A 5,555-nucleotide genomic window follows, 5' to 3' on the forward strand; every position below is an offset into this window, starting at 1 on the left:
TCGAGGTTGAGAAGTTCAGGAAGAGTGGCGCTGATTCTGTCCTTGACGCAGGATTCTCGTCTCAAATATTTCCTCGCGCTTCTTCCTCGTAAATCGGTCAAACTTGCAAGAAAAAAAAAAGAAAAAAAGAAGAAAACGAGAATATTTGCTTATCAGCCCTTCCTTATGTAAATCAACTGTAATGGCAATACCACTACTAGGCCACAAGTGCGACCACTTTGCTCAAAAAAGCACCTCCGCTGCGCAAATTCTCGTTCAGCAGGAGCAACTGCCAAATATAAAGTTATGAGCTTGGGCTAGCTGCTGACCACCAGAAAATACCTTTAAAAGACAGGTATTTCCTTATAACGCTGCTATAAAAATCGTCAGGAAAGCAAAAACAGCCATATGAAGAAATATTGTTCATGCCTGTTGAGCCATTGTGCAACAGGGCAAGGAAGGTGTGCTTGGTTCGTTCTATTGAGAACTGTCAGTACGCTGGTGTTTTAAATTTTATAACATCAGGATGGGTCCAAAGTATATGCAAACGAAAGCTAAAGATGGCAAAACAGTAAACTTACAAAAAAAAATTACCGCGTCTCCACGTGGTGAATGATGTTGATTGGGGCGAAGCTCGGGTGGTGCTGATGATACTGATTTTGGTCATAGGTAGTGCTGATGGTGCCGTTTTCATTCATGTCAGTAGGTTTTTTTTTTTTTTTTTTTATTGATGGGGTAAAAGGAAATTAGAGAAATTAGCCGGGAGGTATCTCCTGACTGGCTACTCTGGGAAGGGTCGGGAAGAGAAGTAAAAAGATGTGAAGAAAGTTAAAGGCACAAACACAAAAAAAAGCAAAAAAAAAAAAAAAGGAAAAGCAGCAAAAACTTATTTTACATTACAGTTTCTTGATGAGGCCAGTCGTGGTCAGGAATCGCAAAAGGGACTTTGTCGCAAGTGTGGCGGTGGCTTCGTTTCTCCATGGTCCCAGTATCTTGTCGAGGGTGAGGTTTTCTTGGGGGGATAACTTAATATATGTTCTTAGTTGTGTGCGTTCAGTTTCATAGTCGGGACAATCCAGCATAATGTGTCTCAAATCTTCCGGAGTTTTGCAGTTCGCGCAGTCTGGCGGATTAAGTCTTCCTATGATAAACAAGTACTTATTTGTGTATGCAACGTTTAAGCGTATTCGATGTAGCACAGCTTGACGCCGTCGGTTGAGACCTCGAGGTACATGAAACATTAGGTGCGGGTCGATAGTGCGTAGCCGTGTCCCTTGATCGGTGGCGTCGTCGCACAGACGTTTGTTTATGCTCTTCCCCGGTATATTCACTGTTGCTTTTATATCTGATCTTGTATATGGGGCTTGTACTTCGTTGATGGAGTTACGGGCATCTGCTGCTAAAGCGTCGGCTGATTCATTTCCTGGGACGCCGCAATGACTTGGTATCCACTGGAGGCGTACTGAATGACCGTTGCGTATTGCGTCCCAGTGCAATTCGAGGATGTCCAATAGTAGTTGCTTGTTTGGGCTTTTCAGGCGTTGGAACTGGAGTGATTGAATGGATGATCTAGAGTCAGTTACTATTGTCCAGGAACGAGGGGGAATTGCCTGAATGTATCTTAACGCCTCGCGAATAGCTACTAACTCAGCAGCTGTCGAGGGCATCCTATGAGAAAGTTTATAACCAATTTTAAGTGAAAATGCGGGGATTACAATACCAATGGAGGACTGGTTAAATGTTGTGGACGCGTCGGTGTATATGTGACACGTAGAGCGGTGCTCATAATGTATGTATGATAAGGACAGTTGCCGCAGGACGTCAGCGGGGAGCACAGTTTTCTTCTCAATTCCCGGAATAGTACTGTGGATTTTGATTTGAGGTAGTGTCCATGGGGGAATGTCGAGTAACTTATGACATTGAAAAGATGTTGGGAGAATGTGCTTGTGATCAAGGATCACTTGGGCAATACGGCTGTAGAAGCATCTTTCGGAGATGTTCGCTAGATGGTGGGTCTTATGCCGTGCCAGATGTCGCACATGATTCCGGAGCGTCTCCTGGGTGCGAAGAGATATTATGGAAAGACTGTGGGATTCTGCTATTGTATCTGTGGTGGATGTGCATTTTGGAACGCCAAGACATACTCTAAGTGCCTGTGCTTGAAGTGACTGGAGCTTTCTCATGTTAGTCGGACTCAGGCCATGCAGTACAGGAAGGCAGTAACGAAGAATGCCAACAAACAAGCTGCTATAGAGGCAGAAAAGTGCACTTGTTGTAGCTCCCCAGGTCGTGCCACTTATAAACCGTCCAAGGTTAACAAATGATGACAATTTGACGTGAAGATGAGCGAACTGGGCGTTCCAAGTCAGGCCACGATCGATAAAAATCCCAAGAAATTTGTGAGAGGATACATAGGGAATTGCAGTACCGTTGATTTTTAACGGGTATAGGTCTGTCTTCATCCGCGTAAAGGCAAGAGCGGCAGCTTTTTCAGGTGACAGCTCAAGTCCACGCTTTGTTAGAAACTCAGACACGTTTGTGAGCGCACAAAGCAGACGAGTCTCTATACACTTAAGGGAAATTGCGGATGTCCATAGGCATAATCATCGGCATATAAAGTAATGTGGATAGATTTTGATACCACCTCAGTAATACCAATGAGGGAAATGTTAAATAAAACGGGACTCAAGACCCCACCTTGCGGTACTCCCTTCTTTATAAAATATTGGCTTGTATCTCCTTCGTTCGTGTGCATGAAAATCGTTCTGTTATGTAGGTAATTAGCAATCCAGTTATAGAGACGACCTTTTACGCCAATTGATCGAAGACCTTGCAAAACTGCTGAGTGACTCACGTTATCGAAGGCTCCCCTTACATCAAGAAAAACGGCTGTGGTCAGTTTGCCACGTAGTTTGTGATCCTCAACGTGGCTAGTTAGATTCATAACATTGTCAATGGAACTTCGGCCCTGTCTAAAGCCGGTCATTGAATCTGGGTATATTGAATTTCATTCTAAATACCATTCCAACCGTGCTAAGATTATGCGTTCCATGCATTTTCCTATGGAGCTTGTCAGTGCAATAGGTCTATAGGACTTAATTTCCAAGGGAGATTTGTCAATTTTGAGTATGGGCACAACACATGCCGTTTTCCATTCCTGTGGCACGGTGCCTGTGATCCAAGAATCATTGAATATTTCTAAAAGATGCTGGCGTGCCTCGTGCCCGAGGTGGGCAAGCAGGCCATTAGTGATTTTATCTGGCCCAGGTGATGAAGAGTGTTTAAGGCACGTCAGAACTTGATCGAGTTCTTGGGGAGTAAACATTTTATCCAGGGATGGGCAAAATACATGCAAATATGTATCGAAATACAAATACAAAACACTTCGTCAAAAATGTATTTAATTACAAATCTAATTACATTTCCAAAAAAGTATTTAAATACAAGATACAAATACAACCAAATGTATTTGGTCTCCTCCAAATACTTTTCCAAATACCTTCCTCAAAATTTGCGTCAGCGACTTCAAAGCACCTGCAACGGGTTTCTGGGTATCTCATAATTTTGCATTGCACACTCGGGAGTTAGTGTGCGAGGCTCTAGTAGCGTAATAGAAATATAATCACAAAAAAATGTAAGCAGCTTGGACGTAGTAGGCGAAAAAAGTACAGAGCTTCAAGCAGCTTCTTTTGTCGATCACATTTGGGCATGGACCAACAAAGAACCGAGACGACCAAGACGCGCAGCACAAGCTAGAGAATTTTTTATTGTTGCAACTCGCTCCAGTTACAAAAATCTGGACGACCCGCGCATTTAGAATGTTCCAGGCCAAAATATAGAGGGAAATCAGTCTGGAAAGCATCACAAGTTGTCACAGGCACTTATTTAGCCAATCTGCCTGTGAACGTCGATTTCGTCACTATTCTTGCCCTGGACTAGCACCGTAATCGCAAAGTCACCAAACGCTTGTGCTTGATTGAGAGACACTGCATTCGGTGCAGTACGTAGTTTTCTTCCTGCTCTGGACAGTGACAATAAATTTGAGGAATGTATTTCCGCCACAAAATTGTATTTAATTACAATTGTATTTGAAATACCCACGTTTTAGTATTTAAATACACAAGTCGAATACATTACCCAATTTGTAATTAAATACAATTGCAAAATGCACAAAGTATTTGAAATACGTATTTCAAATACTTGTATTTGAAATACTGCCCATCCCTGATTTTATCCATCTCACAGGAATATGAAGAAGTTGAATTTACAGGGTTTGCTGTTACTTGACTAACACTGTTCGTAGCTGGCATATCTACTATTGAAGCACAATAGTCTTCTGCAATTTCAAGTAGCGACCTTTTCAAGAAGATTGAGAGTGCATTAAATGGTGTTCGTTGTTGAGGTCGAAAGCGCAAACCCCGTGCGATATGCCATATCCGTGTAAGAGGAGCACGAGGATCAAATGAAGCGCATAAGCCTTTCCACTTCTTGCGAGACAGCTTGTCCAAGTGACGACGAATATGTTTTTGTGTTCGCCTATCTATACGGACATCCTCAGGTAGCTGAGTCGCGCGTCGTTCTGCACGCCGCCGGATTGCACGGAGACGCTCATACTCCGCATCTACTACTGTGCGCGAGGAAGGAAGATGAACAGATTTTTTCGACTCTGTTGCCGACTGCTGAATGGATGAAATGAACTCATTATATGTGTTTGAAGCCTGCAGCTTCAATTCTAAGTTATCTTTAAGCATGTCCAGTCAGTGTACCAAATTAAGTCTCGGTTGACTTTGGGTTTAAAACTGGTATTGTTATATAAGTAGGTGTATGGTCGCTACCATGGGTCTCAATGTCTGTAAACCAAGGCGATTGGGATATTAATTCAGGTGTCATAAACGAGACATCTAAACAGCTGCTGCATCGGGTGCCGCGGATAAATGTCGGCGTTCCATCATTTAGTACATACAGGTCGAGATCATCCATTAAATCTAGAAGTTCTCTTCCACGGCGTGTTGTTCTTGCGCTACCCCAGGCTGAATTATGGGCATTAAAGTCACCCGTAACTAAAAATGGGGGTGAACATTGTCTAAGTATTGAATTCAGTCTGTCAAAATCAAAGCAACATGATGGGGCAATATATGCAGCAATAACAGTGAATGTAAGCTTTCCCTTGCTTACAGTTACGCTGACATACTCGTTATTTGCATGTGATTGGATGGTATTTGCTACATATGTTAGGTCTTTTCGAATAGCAAGAAAAACTCGGCTGATTCCGGAATCTCGACTTGATTGAAATATCTCATATCCAGAAAGTCGAAAATCTGGCGCAACACGGGATTCACTAATCGCAAGAATCGGAAACCTATATTTATAAATAAACTGTCTGAAGTCAGAAAGATGTGAACGTAATCCCCTCGCATTCCACTGAAAAACGGTCGCTCCCTTTACGTTATCTTCAAAAGAGGGGGCACTATAGCCATTAGATTGGCACGTGCTTCTCATCATCGATATAATTGCTGGTTCAAAAACCATAACTCCCTCGATTATGCTCTTAAAGGTGGACGATGGCAGTTTTGAAG

The sequence above is a fragment of the Ixodes scapularis genome, unplaced genomic scaffold (genome assembly GCF_016920785.2).
Source record: "Ixodes scapularis isolate PalLabHiFi unplaced genomic scaffold, ASM1692078v2 PGA_scaffold3__209_contigs__length_174095766, whole genome shotgun sequence".
NCBI lineage: Eukaryota > Metazoa > Arthropoda > Arachnida > Ixodida > Ixodidae > Ixodes > Ixodes scapularis.